Below are 16,292 nucleotides of genomic sequence, written 5' to 3' on the forward strand. Positions count from 1 at the left end.
TTTTTAGCACTCTATTTTTGATGTCAGCAGGTTTTTATTCCACATCCATTCAAGTGTCCCTCCAAACAAACTGCTTAAACAGATTTGAGCACTTTCTAAAGCTTTTTTTTTTCCGAATCCAGATATGACAAATTGTCACTGGATGCCAGCTCTAGCAGTGAAAATAGCACATTTTAAAATCCTTCACACCAAAGGAGGATATCATATATTTTAGCACGTAAGCCAAATGATTGATGAATTCCTTTTAGTCTATATTTTCCACTAAAAACACATTATATAAAGTTATAGTGAATTTATTACTGTCAGCAGGCTATATGGTAGTGATCCATGTTCAGCTCTTTATTTCCCTGGGGCTTCATTAATAATGCAGTCCCACAATTCTTTGCATCTGAGAGCTTGTCGGGAGCCACATCACGCCATGATTACCAAACAACCCATAATACTATCTTTTATGATAAGAAACAAAAACCAAACCAAGTGATGTGTTTTCCTCCAACGCAAACACATTCTCAAATTCTTTCACACACACACCAGCCGGTCCCCAGGAGGACGCACATGTCCCTGCTGATGCAACAAAATGAGGAAACAGGGCGGGGGAAGACCGCAGAGGAAGAGTATGAGGTGATGAGTGGAACGGGCGGCGGAGAGATAAGCCTCTTGGGTCTTTCTAATTATCTGTAAGGATCAGCAGTGCTCAAGGATGCATAAGGGGAGGGATTTGACTGCCAGATCCACTGGTAGGAAGGCCTGATTGGATCGGTCACCTCTTACCATACATCCCGATTACTCACAATGCCTGGAACCGAGACTCATTAGACACAGACGTCCGCACGCATGCAGATGAATGGCGGCAGGTGGAAATTCGCAGGGATTCTCCGACAAACACTTCATAACCGTGCCTTTCTGAAATGGCTGCAAACAAGAAACAACTTTCTTCTGTACTTATTATGGAGTCCTAAACATGTCATTTTAACAAAACAAGCATAAACGATTCTGCCAGGTTGCTCTGTGAATCAATTTTGTGCAATCAGGATTTCATTTTCTTTGCTACGAGCAGCCTTATTACAAACAAACGGGATGAAACGGCGTGCTGAAATTAAAGCATTTTTGTTACTTATTTGTGTGCATGCGTGCAATGTCAACAGTAAAGTGTCCCCTTTCCCGTATGAAAAGTAGCCAGTGGGCAGAATAGTCTGTCAGCTTCTCACCGAGATAATTACCCTCTGTGATTAAAAATTATAACTTCTCAGTGTCACAGTGAGCAGCAGACAAATTACAGGCATTACTGTGAACGCTGGACTGTGTGAGTGTATGGCTTGGTGCTCAGCTGATTCAAATCAGGATCAGATGTCCTCATTGTTCTTTTTTTTCCCCCTCTTCTCCTCCTGTTTGCTTTCTCTCTTCCTTTCTGTCCGCTTCACCTGTCGAAGTCACGAGGCCGCTGAGCTGCTGATGAAACCCATCATTACCGTCCTCTCGGCTGCCCGCAGGCCATCCTAAACTTCACAGGATCTCACTTGAGTGCTGTTAATTGATGCTTGGATAGCACCGTCACCCCCACAAGGACATTTAGTTACATGGCTGAAAATGTCATCTTTTGTTGCAGCTGAAGCAGGAGGGTTTTATTTAAATTTTACTCGAACTTCCATGTTTCTGCAGCTTTACGCTACGGTATATATTACCCGTATTTCCTCAGGAGAGATGAAATTCATCGCACTGAAAGGGGGAAAAAAATCTTCCTTTTAATTCCGTTGCAGAAGCCAAAAAAAATTATTGACATTTGCTCGTGTAAATTCGCCAGCAGCGGTCTGTTATTGCCTGCACAGTGACATTTTGGAGGGATCTCTCTGTCCCACAGGGGAGTTGAGATCATGGCAACGGAGCTTAGATATTTTTACCTTTGGTTCCCTCTCTTGAGGAAAGATATAATTAAGAAAGGAAGGAGGAAGACAACAAGCGCTGATAAGTTCTGACATTGTTCCCTCCCACTGAGGGGTTTGCTTTTACGTGCTCTGTCTTACCTGCGTACGGTGGCCCTGAGCTGCAAAATACAAGAAATCATAGAAACATTTTAAATATCTGACACAAATAGAAAGTGTTTAATAAAAGTATGATGATGGATGGATGCCAACAAACAAAAAAATGGATTACCAAAGCTTAAAAGCTACCAGAAAACAGAACAGTTAGCATAAATGCAACAACTTAAATGTTCTTGCATCATCATCCAAATACTGATGTAGAAATCTGTAAAGAAACAAAATGTGAGGTTTATTTAGCATTATGAAGTTAGTTACTTGTAACAACAAAACCCAAAAGTGAAACTTTCCTAGAGAGCAGAGAAAACAACTAGAGATCAAAAACAACAAGAGAACTAAACTAGAGAACGCATCAGATGGTCGGAGAAAAACAAAGCAAGAACATGACTACACACTCACCAGCCACTTTATTAGTTATGCATGTTCAACCACTTGCTAACACAGATATCTACTTATCCAAGACAAGATTATGGTCGAGACAACACACTTTTGAACTGATCATCATGGTTGTTGATGCCAGATCGGCTGTTCTGAGTATTTCAGAATCTGCTGATCCTACTGGGATTTTCTCACACAGCCATCTCTAAGGTTAACAGAGAATGGTTTGAAAAATACTGTGAGGCAGCGCGACAGCACAGCGGTTAACCTGGATTTGAATCCACCATCTGGCCTTTCAGTTTGGAGTTTGCATGTTGTCCTCTCCAGGTACCTCCCATAGTCCAAAAACATGCAGTTAGTAGAGTTATGCTAATTGGTGAATTTAAATTGCCCATAGGAACGTGAGTGTGAATGGTTGGCTGTCTCTGTTTCTGTGTTAGTCCTGCAAGAGACTGGAGACCTGTATAGGATGTACCCTTTCTCTCACCCTTGGTAGCTGAGATAGGCTTCTGCTAGAAGAGTACAGATCGTCTGAAAAAGACAAAATATCCAGTGAGCAGCTGTTCTCTACATGAAAATGCTTTTGTTGATGTCAGATGTCAGAGGAGAATGGTCAGACTGTTCCAAGCTGATAAGGCAAAAGTAAGTAAGTCTTTACTACCACGGTGTGCAGAAGAGCATCTCACCAGGTCCCACTCCCTTCAGCTAAGAACAGGAAACTTTATCTATAATTCATACAGGCTCACCAGACTTTATAATAGATAACTGGAGAACTGCTGCACAGTCTGATGAGTCTTGATTTATGCCACCAAATTTGGTGGCATAAATGGCTGGGTTGAGATTTAGCATAATCAGCATGAAAACATGGATCCATCCTGTTTTGTATCAATGGTTCAGTCTGCTGGTAGTTTAATGGTGTGGAGGAGGGTTTCTTGGCACACTTTGGGCCCTTGAGTGCCAACTGAGTATCGTTTAAACACCATAGCCCACTTAGTATTGAGTATTGTTGCTGACCATGTCCATCCCTTTATGACCACAATGAACCATCTTCTGATGGCTATTTCTAGCAGGTCAGCACACATGTCACAAAGCTGAAATCATCTTAAACTGGTTTCTTGAACATAACAATGAGTTCACTGTACTGTTTGACACTGTCATGTCAACATGGACCAAGATCTCTGAGGAGTGTTTCCAGCACCTGGTTGAATCTGCGCCATGAAGAGTCAAAGCTAAAACAAAAAAATATAAGAAGCTGGAGTTACAACCTTAAGACAATCAAAAGCAAAGCAATCCAAACAGAAAGTTACAAAAGAGGAACCTGAAATCGTATAATACAACAGAACTAAAGCGTATCATTGCAACACAAAAGCCCAGGACCATTGCAAAGATGCTGCCAATCTAGAAATGTTACTCTTTGTCTTTAGTTGTCATGTTTTGCACCCCAGTGCCACCATACCCTTTGTGCACACAGACGCACAGATCAGCAGCTCTGCTTGATAGATAGCTACAGTTTCTCCTGCTTTGTGAAACCAGAATGGCTGAATGCGGAGTAAATGGGCCCACACCCGGCGTGCTGCGCCGCCGCTTAGCCGTCGTTACATATGTCCCGCTATGCCACATTCACCTGCATCGTTCATTAGCCATCCAAACCATCCGGCGACGGTGCGAGGGTAATTCAAACAGAATGCTACTTTTTACGCATATAATCTCTTCTTTGGGGAACAAATTTGACTCAACTTTCTGTAACAGCATTTCAGAATAAAATTTGAATTTGTTATGCGCTCTCAATTGAAGAGACTGGCTCACTCTCACTCCCGTCTATTTTCCCTCGCTCCCACACAAGCGCACAGCGAGGTCTTTTTCACACACATGCTTTGGAGACTGCCAGCTCTGTGGGAAGGCCTTCCATTCTATCTCCAGCTCAGCACACAGCGCATGACAGACGACCACCTGCGCCACCTGAGCGGAGCCATTGTGCATGCTCCTTATCGCACTGGTCCCAGTTCCCGGCGTGTGGACAGTTCCATATTGCTCATATTGTTGCTGCCTCCTCACCCTTTCTGTGGGGCGGCTGGATTTTTTTTTTTTTTTTCATTTTTTTCTGGGTGGGAGATGGGTGGTGGTGGAAGGGGGGTGCACCACATGCGGTGCTCTTATCACTCCCTCTGGAAACAGACACATCACCTTTTGGTTCCTTGGAATTTTTTCTTTTAGCCTTTCTTAACATGAATTCCCAAATAAAGTGAAGTCCAGGGAGTCGGTGCACGTGTTTCTACCTGAGAATTGGATCATTAAAGCTATTTAACTGCTGAGAGTCCCCATTGAAACTGCCGCACATTGGTAATAATTCAGCAAAAACTGGATCTGCTGACTTGACTTGGATATTACCTATTGTAGTCCACCGTGTCCATCCTCCTCTTTCTCCTCTTACCTTCCAGCTGCTCTCCTTTATGCCCAGCATCTGTTATTCTGCAGCACCACTGCTGAGGTGCACCGCTCCCTGCAGTTACTCCTCCACTCCACTCCCTTTTTTTTTCATGCGCTTGTTTTTCTACATTACCGAAGACTCAGATCTTCCTTCTTCTTTTCTTCCTGTTAGATAGGAGGTGCTAATGGGTTGCCGACCAGCCGTGACCTCGTCTGTTGCGTGCTTTGGAAGACTTTTAGCCCCTGTAAGCAATTCAGGAGCCCGCGGAGATGAAAAAGACCTTCGGTGCTGTTTAAAAATGAGATTTTATCCCACTTGCTAGCCCTACACCAGGTCAGAAAAAGGATAAACTATTCACAATAAATCCCTCTGCTTTCACAAGCTATTTAACGAACACTTAACAAAACAACAAGGAAACATTCATTCCCTTCTATCTTGCATATTAGTTCAGATTTCTGACCTTTTTCTTCTCTATATAGAACAAAAACTGAAGCAAGTGGTGTAAAATATGAGAAAAGGTCTGCATATTTTATTCCAACGCAGCTCACTCAGTAAGTGGAAACATAAAAAGGATGAGTCAGAGGTAAAGACAGCTATGACAAGAAGAAGCATTCCTCTGCCGAGTCTATTAAGTGACATTAGAATAGCTAAAGCAAAGTTTAAATAGCTGACTAAACACTGTTTAAAGTTGTTAATTACACAGCTTTTGTGCCGCAATTACTCGTCACCTTTCAGCCGACACATCCAGCTCTGATAAAGCTGCGGTGAACTCAAACGTAGTGATATGAGTGAGTTTAGGTCGTGGCTTTAAGAGTTGATGGGTGAAGCAACATGAGGCATTTGTACCGTTTCTGTGGGTTAGCTACAGGCAATCATGTTAACATTAGCTCACCAGGTATAGTAGGCCGTCTACCTGCCTTGGGCAAGATACTAACCCCGTGTTGCTCTCCGATGCATCCATCAGAGCATGAATGTGTGTAAATGTTAATGTGTGAATGTTTCCTATGCACTTCTGCGTAGGAAAAAAAGTGCTTGTGTGAATGAAGAATGTTGTATAAAGTGCTTTGGGTGCTCCGGGAGAGTAGAAAAGTGCTATGTAAGAATCAGTCCATGATCATTGGCATTTACATTTACAGCTACTCCATAAGACCCACTGGCACCTCAAGGTCTAACACACTGTACAAAGCTGAAAGACAATGTGGAAGTGCCAAGAACAAGTCAGGCCCCACAGACTTCCCTGTTAAAATCCTCAACTTTACATCACAATCCACCATGTTTCCATATTAGTACATGAGAAATACATTGAGGGTGTTTTTTTTCTATTTCCTAAAGCCTCTTAAGGAGTGTTCGGTGAGGTTCCTCAGTTATCTGCGCGATGGGAGGACAGGCTGAGTTTTGGGTTCCTATGCAGGGAGGAGAAAAATAGCAGAGCAGTGTGCAGCTTTTCATGTCTGGCGATATGGATGTTATTTTTATTTATATTGATTTAAAGAACAAGAGCACGAAAAAAGGGGGAAATGCAAACTGCATCTAGGAGATAAAGAACTACATTATATTGCTAACACAGCACTGGTACTTGATACACTTGATACAAGGTAGGATCGACCCAATTTTGGTAAATCTGTGTGAATCATAGCCTCAGTTTCCTTTTCTTAGCTGACAGGAGTGCCACCCAGTGTGGTCCTCTGCTGCTGTAGTTCATCTGCTTCGAGGTTCAACATGCATTCAAAAGCATAAATGCAATAAACTGCTGCCGTGTGATTGGCTGACTAAATATTTGAATCAATGCGCAGTTGAACAGGTGTCATTTTCTAATAAAGTGGCCTGTGAGTCCACATAGTTCGTTGCCTGAGTTTACGTGTGCAGAGGAACCAATAAAATGGACAGTGTTTAATACCTTCATAGAGCTGTGTGTCATCAACTGGTAGCATTTGAACAGCTGAATACCCGCCAGCCAATCAAATCATATGTGATTTTTTTTTCTTTTACACCATTTTTGTAATTTTTAAAGAGTCATACTCGCTTACTTTTTTCATCTGCAGTCAAAAAAAAGTAGTTGTGTATGACTTGGATATATATAGTGCATTAATAACTGGTGTTTTGCCAGTGTATGCACAGACAGTAGACCACGGCTGACCATGCCAACGTCCCAAAGCACATCCTGACTTTTACAAAGGTCTTTGCAAAACAGCTATTGAAAAGTTACACAGAGTAAATGTTTTTGGCAGACAAAAAAAAAAAGTAAAATTATTTCAAACTGCTATAGCAGCACTTCATGCTCAGAGGGCTTCAAACATACCCCCGGTGTCATCTGGGATTAGCAGCAAGGATGTTAGGCCCTTAACCTTGCTGCTGGGAGGCGGGGGAAAGCTGCAGTGAACATGCTCAGCGGGACCTTTCATATACGGTTCAAGCACATGTTGTCCGGAAACTGTGGCTTTGCCTGAATTGGACAGACGTATTCAAATGAGCTGCTGCTGTTCACAGTGACCATTCATCCAGTTGTGCCCCAGTGTCAACATTAACAGCGAAATTGTGTTACACAATGAGAAAGCTGACTTGCCATTTAAATGAAATGAGATGAGCAAATACAGAGGATTCACGTCTGTCCCTCTTCTAGCTTCAGTGTGAAACACTGTATTTGTATTTCAGCTCCTTTTTTCATTTAGCTTCAGTAACTTGGGGTCATTCTACATCCAACATATGAGTGAATGTTACCAAATGTCCTTGAAATGTTTGCATGCTCACCACCACCTTATATTTTTTTCAACTTCATTATCGGTTCTCATGATAAAACTGACTTTAAAATGCACTTAGTCCACAAGAGCCCTTTTTTACCTTTACTTATATCAAAAACTGATAAAGTTACATATTGGGAGGTGTAGCATGTCATTCGTTACTTGTTAGAAAACTCACAGGCAAACTGCATCTTCTCTCTATTTATCTACATCAGCCTGAGCATCATCATCTTTCCTTCAAAGGTCAGCCGTAAACATTTACTTTGAAGTTTGAGTGCATCGGCCCGGTGGGAGGTTTGGAGTGACGCACGGTGCCAAATGTAGCTCTTCTTCTGACGCCGACAGCTTTGCTTTTTGCCACAGAAAAATAATGGCTGACAGAGAGAGAACAAAGCGATTTTGCCTTTTGGGCACATAGACAGGTACTTTACTCATCTGCTGTTTCTTCAAGCTGTTCTGGGGTTCCTGCAGATCCTGAAATAGTTATAAATATTAGGCTTTAATTGGTATTAAAATGGGCTTCCACAAACCTTAAAAATGCTAGGAGACACAAATGTTTTCTGATGTAATCTGTCAGTTAAAATCTGAAAAGAATTCATATCATCTTCCCTCACATTTATAGAAGAACCAAACTACTTTGCTCTGAGGAGATGTTCAAAGCAAACGATGTGGGGGATCGACAATTTCAATGAAAACAGGCAGTTTCTGAGGCACAGCTGAGGCTGGTACCACATAAGGCGAGATGTATTATGTGCAGGAAGTGTTGCAAACTCTTTTAAGGGATTTAAGGCAGTGAAATCCTGCAGTGCTGCCAAGCTCTATATGCCCTTTTCCTTGCAGTTCAGCTAAAGCCGCCTACCACACTGCTTGACCTGCCCGTTACATCTCACATCAGCTTGTTTAAGCTCAGGGAACGACTGAACCAAACCACAGAAATCAAACACCGAACTCATTTTGTAATTTCTTCAGTTTTGCTTATTGTAGAGTTTATGTTAAATGTTATTGTTATCATTCACCTTAAATCCAACTTCTTAAGATGCGGGACCCAAAGCCAACTAATAATCAGACTGATCATCCAAAAGTCCAAAGACACCCAGAAAACTCTCAACAAACAGCAGTTTAATGACTATGGTAAAAAATTGCTGGTCTGAATATTGCTTGTGTATTTAATAGCCATTTAAAAGCAATCATATTTTAAATGTAGCTCCAAGTGTGGCATTTTAGCCTTTACTGCAATAGGAAAGTGGAGAGAAAAAGAAAAGATGACTTCAAGGCAGATTCAAACCCAAGCTGCTGCATTGAGCTTACAGCGTATTAGTTGCCAGCGAGATAAACCAGCACCAAAGTGTGACTCTTCAACAGAATGTCAAGTGGCACTAACTTTAGCATTGTTAGCATTTAATGTGTTTCAGGTTAACTGAACATGGTTATGTGCTATTCTAGTTGAGTGGATAAATGCTAGCTTCCTGTCACTCCTGAGAAGGCTGTTCCAAGTTTTCTCCATGTGTGGATAACGGCTCTGATCGTGGTTCACTGGAGTCCCTAAGAATTTTTTTTAACACTTTCAAGACTGATCGACCTCAGTGAAATTGTTTCTCTGCTGTTTCTTGTGGCATGATGTTGTACTTTTTGAGAATGTCAAACGGGTTCTTATTAAGTGATTTCTTAATTCAACAGTAATCAACTGGGGTTAATCAAAGTTCATTCGTGATTTAAAAATCACAAGATTGTGTTAGATCTTAAGACTATATGAATAATTATGAATAATTAGTTCATCTGGTATTTCTGGTGACTAGTTGTGATGGTATCAATGCTTAATTGTCTGGCTTACCAGTTGTGCAGTAAGCACCTTTGTTAAATGATGTATTAAACCAAACAAGTTCTTCAAGAGGTCACAGGAACCATCTTCACCGTGTACAGTTCAGGGAGCATGAAAAGACCGCTGTGTCAGGGTCCTGGGTCTCCTGACCCAGCGTTTTAGTTCTTTGTGATTTTTGTATTATTGTACTTGGTGTGAGTTTCTAGTTTCGATCCCTTGCCCTTCATGTTTCTCTATGTCCCCTCTGTTCTGTGTAAGTCTGTGTCTGCATGTTTGATTTCCCCTCTGTGTCTCTCGGTTCTTAGAGTCCTCTGCCTTATGGTTTATGTCTCTGTGTTTCTTAGTTGCTGTCTCCACTGTGTCAAGTTCGCGTCTCTGTGTGATCCTTCCTGTTTTACTTTGAAGGTCCGTGTCTTATGTGAATGTGTCCTGCTTTGCTTGTCTCGTCAGTTCTAATTTCCCCCAGCTGTGCTCTCCTTCTGTGTCTCATTCTCCTCGTTACTTCCCAGTGTATTTAGACCCTGTGTTTCTCTGAGTCAGTGTTGCGTCGTACCCTCAACAAGCTGTGTGTGTTTTGCCTCCGTGTTACCAGTGTTTTGTTTCCAGTTCCAGTTCAGTGTTTTCTGCTTCAGTGTTTTAGTCCACCAGCGTTTTTGTTTGTCTTTTGATGCCTTTAGTTAGTAAGAGGGTTTCCAGCAATAAAGCTGCGCTTTAAGTTGAACTTCTGTGTCTGAGTCCTGCATTTTGGATCCACCACTCCTGCTTGCACGCCTGCCACACAGCCAACCATGACAGAACGACGCAACCATCAAATGGATCCTGCGGACTCACGGTCTCAGTATCTCGCGCAGTTGTGGAATTACTGCCGGGAGGTAATCCACGCTGAGGACACCCCCAAGAGACTCCTTCAGGTGGTCTTTTTCGACAACTTTTTGTCTTCCACCCTCTGCACAGCTGGTTTTTTGGACATTAACGGATTAAAACAATTAATAACAGCGCTGAGAGCCAGGATTTGCTTTGAACTGTTTGGCATGGGCGGTCCAGGCAAGGTAGAGTCAGCTATCCTCCTGGAAGCCCTCGCTGCCTGGCATTCTCAGCTTCAGCATCTGTTCCCATCAAGCTTTATCACTAAATCATTCCATCCTCCCTTAAGAGAGGGACTGCATCCTCGTTGCCTTCACCCCAGTACACCAGTGTCACCTGTGTCTCCAGCAGCTCAGCTCCCAGTGTTGCCTGCTCAGCAGCCACTCTCAGCCCAGTTAGCTCCCCCGCAGCCACTCTCAGCCCAGTTAGCTCCCCCGCAGCCACTCTCAGCCCAGTTAGCTCCCCCGCAGCCACTCTCAGCCCAGTTAGCTCCCCCGCAGCCACTCTCAGCCCAGTTAGCTCCCCCGCAGCCACTCTCAGCCCAGTTAGCTCCCCCGCAGCCACTCTCAGCCCAGTTAGCTCCCCCGCAGCCACTCTCAGCCCAGTTAGCTCCCCCGCAGCCACTCTCAGCCCAGTTAGCTCCCCCGCAGCCACTCTCAGCCCAGTTAGCTCCCCCGCAGCCACCCTCAGCCCAGTCTCCAGTAGCTCCAGTGCCGCCTGTAGCGCAGGCCCCAGTAGCTCCAGTGCCGCCTGTAGCGCAGGCCCCAGTAGCTCCAGTGCCGCCTGTAGCGCAGGCCCCAGTAGCTCCAGTGCCGCCTGTAGCGCAGGCCCCAGTAGCTCCAGTGCCGCCTGTAGCGCAGGCCCCAGTAGCTCCAGTGCCGCCTGTAGCGCAGGCCCCAGTAGCTCCAGTGCCGCCTGTAGCGCAGGCCCCAGTAGCTCCAGTGCCGCCTGTAGCGCAGGCCCCAGTAGCTCCAGTGCCGCCTGTAGCGCAGGCCCCAGTAGCTCCAGTGCCGCCTGTAGCGCAGGCCCCAGTAGCTCCAGTGCCGCCTGTAGCGCAGGCCCCAGTAGCTCCAGTGCCGCCTGTAGCGCAGGCCCCAGTAGCTCCAGTGCCGCCTGTAGCGCAGGCCCCAGTAGCTCCAGTGCCGCCTGTAGCGCAGGCCCCAGTAGCTCTGGCTCCAGCATTACCGGTTCCACTTGTTCACTCCATGCAGGGAGAAAGCCTAAGTCCTACTCAAGGTGCTTTTCATGGTTCAGCCGCCATTGGCACTGTTTGCCGCTCCAGGGCTTCCCCAGAGGCTAGGTCCCAGTCCTCAGCTGATGCTGGACCCCTGGAGTTTAAGCAGCCACCTGGGAAGTGCCCCGTGTCAGTGCTGTCTGAGCAGGGCCAGTGCTCAGCACAGCACCCATTTCCTTCATGTCTGCCAGTGGACTCCATGCCTGCTGGCTTTGTGATGGCTTCTGCTGGAGGGTCCAAGGGGCCCGTCCAGCCTTCGTCTCGTGTCTCCGCTGGAGGGTCCGAGGGACCGCTCCGGCCTTTGTTTCCTGTTTCAGCTGGGGGGCCCGAGGAGCCCGTCCAGCAGCCCTCCTCGTCAGCTGGTGGTTCCGGAGAACCACACCAGCCTCATGCCTCGTCGGCTGGAGGGTCCGAGGGGCCCGTTCAGCCTCCTGTCTCCGCTGGAGGGTCCGAGGGGCCCGTTCAGCCTCACGCCGCGTCAGCTGGAGGGCCCGAGGAGCCTGTCCAGCCGCCACCTGCGGCCGCCTCGTCGTCGCCTGGTCCAGCTTCATCCGAGTCTTCGTCGTCGCCTGGTCCGGCTTCATCCGAGTCTTCGTCGTCGCCTGGTCCGGCTTCATCCGAGTCTTCGTCCTCGCCTGGTCCGGCTTCATCCGAGTCTTCGTCTTCGTCCTCGTCTGGTCCGGCTTCATCCGAGCCTTCGGCCTCGCCTGGTCCGGCTTCATCCGAGCCTTCGGCCTCGCCTGGTCCGGCTCCATCAGAGCCTTCGGCCTCGCCTGGTCCGGCTCCATCAGAGCCTTCGGCCTCGCCTGGTCCAGCCTCATCAGAGCCTTCGGCCTCGCCAGGCCCAGCCTCCGTGTCTTCATCCACGCCTGGTCCAGCTTCTGCCTGTGCTTCGCCTGGTCCTGCCCCGCCTGGTCCTGCCCCGCCTGGTCCTGTGCCCACCGGGCCTCAGCCAGTACGCTTGACACTGGGGCGCCGCTGCCTTCCGCGCGGCCGGCCCCCTGAACTGCTCCGTCGTCTCCTTCGTCGCCGCCGCTGCCTTCCGCGCGGTCGGCCCCCTGCACTGCTCCGTCGTCTCCTTCGTCGCCGCCGTTGGCTTCCGCACAGCCGGCCCCCTGACCTGTTTGGACTCCTGTGCTGTCGGCCCCCTGGCCAGCCCCCTGCATTGTTCTTTTTTCTGGGCTCGTGTTTTGTTTTGGGGCTTTCTTGTGCTTTGGTGTTTTTGTTTCGCATGTTTGATTTCCCCTCTGTGTCTCTCGGTTCTTAGAGTCCTCTGCCTTATGGTTTATGTCTCTGTGTTTCTTAGTTGCTGTCTCCACTGTGTCAAGTTCGCGTCTCTGTGTGATCCTTCCTGTTTTACTTTGAAGGTCCGTGTCTTATGTGAATGTGTCCTGCTTTGCTTGTCTCGTCAGTTCTAATTTCCCCCAGCTGTGCTCTCCTTCTGTGTCTCATTCTCCTCGTTACTTCCCAGTGTATTTAGTCCCTGTGTTTCTCTGAGTCAGTGTTGCGTCGTACCCTCAACAAGCTGTGTGTGTTTTGCCTCCGTGTTACCAGTGTTTTGGTTCCAGTTCAGTGTTTTCTGCTTCAGTGTTTTAGTCCACCAGCGTTTTTGTTTGTCTTTTGATGCCTTTAGTTAGTAAGAGGGTTTCCAGGAATAAAGCTGCGCTTTAAGTTGAACTTCTGTGTCTGAGTCCTGCATTTTGGATCCACCACTCCTGCTTGCACGCCTGCCACACAGCCAACCATGACACGCTGTTCTCTCAATACCAAAAAAAATCACGTAATCCACGTATCTTTTCAATCATCTCTAATGATCTAATCACCCTTTTATTTCTTTATTATGCTCCATGACTCAGGACTCGGGTCTTGATTGAAAGTCTTAAACTGTGCACTGGCAGACGGACCCTCTCGACCTGAAACGCTGGCTGCCCCCAACGTCCCTCCCCCCGGGACGCTGCTGTTTATTGCCCAGGGTGGCTGAAAATTAATTGGCTCCTTGAGCTGCTCTACGTTCCCCGTCAGTGCGATGGCCTCCCCTCATTGCCCTGTCACTTTAAGTCGAAGTGTATTAATGGACTGTGTGGGCCATTGATTCCTAATTTCTCTCGACGTCAACAGGCGGGATAAATACGCCCGAAGTCGGTCGTCTTCTGGCTTATTGTAATCAGCATTGTTATTGATCGCCTGCCCAACCCCCCGAAGTAATCTATTTTAAATACACTTTCAGTAAAAGAGGGGTGCTCATTGCCTAGTCAGGACACATTGTCTTCATATTAGAGAGGAAAGCCACAGATGTAGAAAAAGGGAGACAGGAAATACAAGTAGGAAGTGTCCTGAACTGGGAGATAACGGTGAGAGACATGCAAACTGGCCGATGGATGCGTTTCACGAGGAGCTGGGCACCGTGGTGAAATATCGCTTGCTTTTGCGTGTAGGTGGTGGTCTCTGGGTGGTCACTGTCAGTGTGAGTGCGTGTGCATATGTGTTTCTACACATCTGTCTCCCCGAGACCAGCGGATGATGGATGAGGACTCAGCTACCAGCGAGCCAGACGTTGGAGCGATCGATTTATCCTCACATTCGTCTGGGAGGAGGAGGCGTGCGGCGGCTCGCCACGGTGAACATTTCAACACAGTGTTCCTCGATATGTGCCCGCGTGTCCACGAACACACAGGCATATACTGTATTTTCATAGTAAGCATTTCAAATGGGCAATGATTCTCTCGCACCAGTGGATGCGTGAGCCGTGGTTTGAATTCCTCATTGTGCGCTGACCATAATGACCACCAAGGTGTTTTCATTGATCCGCCTGCAAAATGGCATCCACTTGTTTAACATCCAGAGTAATAATGCTTCAGCTGGCCCAGCCTCGCCCGTCTACCTGTTCATCTGGCAGTTTTCTTCAGATATGACTGCACAAGACAGGAGAAGAGTGAGTGTTTGTGCTCACACATGCATGATAAGACGTGCCTGTTTGCGTGTGTCTGGCATTCTCTGCTTGACTTCACGTGTGTCCATGCGTGCGCTTGCACAGCCACAAATGGGTTTTTGTGCGACTGTCAAAGAGCCGCTGCTCCGTCCAGCCCATTGAGCAACAAATTAGGGCCGCAAAGCAAAGTTGTCTCCAGTCTAAGCTTTGTTGTTTTTCCCCTTACTCGCTTTGCTCATCAGGTGTTCATAATCAACGTTAACAAATCAGCAGGGCATCCATTGTTCTCCCTGCCCAGCCATCTTGAAAATGGCCCCAATTACTGAGGACACCAAGGCGACGTGTCAGTTATGAGTGAACAAGATTGCATTTGACTTGGACGCGTTACAAGACGTAGGTACTGATGTTGCACACTTCGGTACAAAGCCAGCACCTGTTTTTGTTTTTTTAACAATATATTGTGAATGTCAAAGAGCTTCTAGAAGGAAGTTTCTCCACCTGGCAGTCATTTCGGTAGTGCTTCGGGGCTCTTATTTTAAATCCACTGTCAAAATGAATATGGAAAGAGCTTTTCTGTTATCATCGGGGCATAAAAACTGTATAAAGCCACCAGTCTAATGTGACAGAAATAACTTTTAAAAATGGGTATTCTTCCTGAAAAAATTGGCTTTTGAAGCTTTTTCAGGTCACACTTCTTCTACGCATGCTCGCCATTAAACAACTCTATGACTTCATTAAGAGGTCAATCAGTATTGGTGACGTCACACCATTCATAATGAAAAACTCCATGCATTCATCTTTTATTCACATATTTGTTACTATCAAAACGAGAAGATAGAAATATCTTGAGCGACCCCTCGTTTCTTTATGTTTTGCTGCTTCAAAACAGCTTTCTTGTAATTTTTGTAGGGTATCAAAGTTTTTCTTTGGACATTGGCTGCTTTTTCACTCATTTTGAGTCCAGACCTGACTATCTAAGGAAACTGTGGAACACAGGCAACCACATCAGTCTCGGATTGGCCTCCCCAGAGCCCGGATCTCATCATTATTGAAGCAGTGTGGGATCACATTGACAGAGAACAGAACAAAACGCAGAAACACCAAAAGAAGAGCTTTGAGTGTCCTTCAAGAAGCCTGGAGAACTATTCCTGAAGATGACTTAAAGAAATGACAAGAAAGCTGCCTAAGAGAGTTCAGACTGTGCTGAAGAATAAAAGTGGTCACACCAAATATTGACTTTCAAGCTCGTTATGATTGTACAAACTCTGTTTTTGCCTTATTTACTGTATTTACATGTGCGTTTTCAAATGTTTCAATAAAACACTGCACCTCTTTCCCATTCCCTTGCAAAATATAAAGACATGAGAGGCAGCTCAAGACTTTTGCACAGCAGTGGATGCCACCAAATAGTTACAAATGTCGTGAAACTATACTCCAGCTAAGTTAGTTATTTGCTGTTTGTTGCCATTTTTGCATTTACTGGATTCTGTTATATGTTTCTATTAAGGTTTCCACTGAGCACATCTCTCTTTCTTATAAGGTCTCTGGCGTTTACAGCTTCTACGTTTAAAATGTGTGTCATCATTGACTCAGTGGCCATGAATATCAACAATTCAATGTTCTCTAACCACAAATCTGTGGTGACATCACTGTCATATGAGTGCTCACAGTTTGGGAAATTTTAGACTGAGAAATGTTGAGTTTTGTTTTTGGACTCTGACAGGCAGATCGTCTGCGCCAAAAAACTGACATCTCTGAAATGCTATAAAAGCCGACTTGGAGTCTCCATCTCTTTGAGTCATGTATATGAGAAGTGCTAACAATGAATGACTGAGTCTAAATGTCTGCTTGGATGTGCAGTTAATG

At 45.9% G+C, this 16,292-nt stretch overlaps 1 protein-coding gene across 4 annotated transcripts in view; it reads left to right on the forward strand.

Moving 5' to 3' along the window:
- Window positions 1-16,292, forward strand: part of LOC146680923 (receptor tyrosine-protein kinase erbB-4-like) — a 376,413-nt gene that overhangs the window by 327,386 nt on the left and 32,735 nt on the right. The window lies entirely within an intron of this gene.

The sequence above is a fragment of the Copadichromis virginalis genome, linkage group LG23 (assembly GCF_057382275.1).
Source record: "Copadichromis virginalis isolate Kocher_CV1m ecotype Utaka linkage group LG23, C_Virginalis_male_GT1.1, whole genome shotgun sequence".
In the NCBI taxonomy this organism is placed as follows: Eukaryota; Metazoa; Chordata; class Actinopteri; order Cichliformes; family Cichlidae; genus Copadichromis; species Copadichromis virginalis.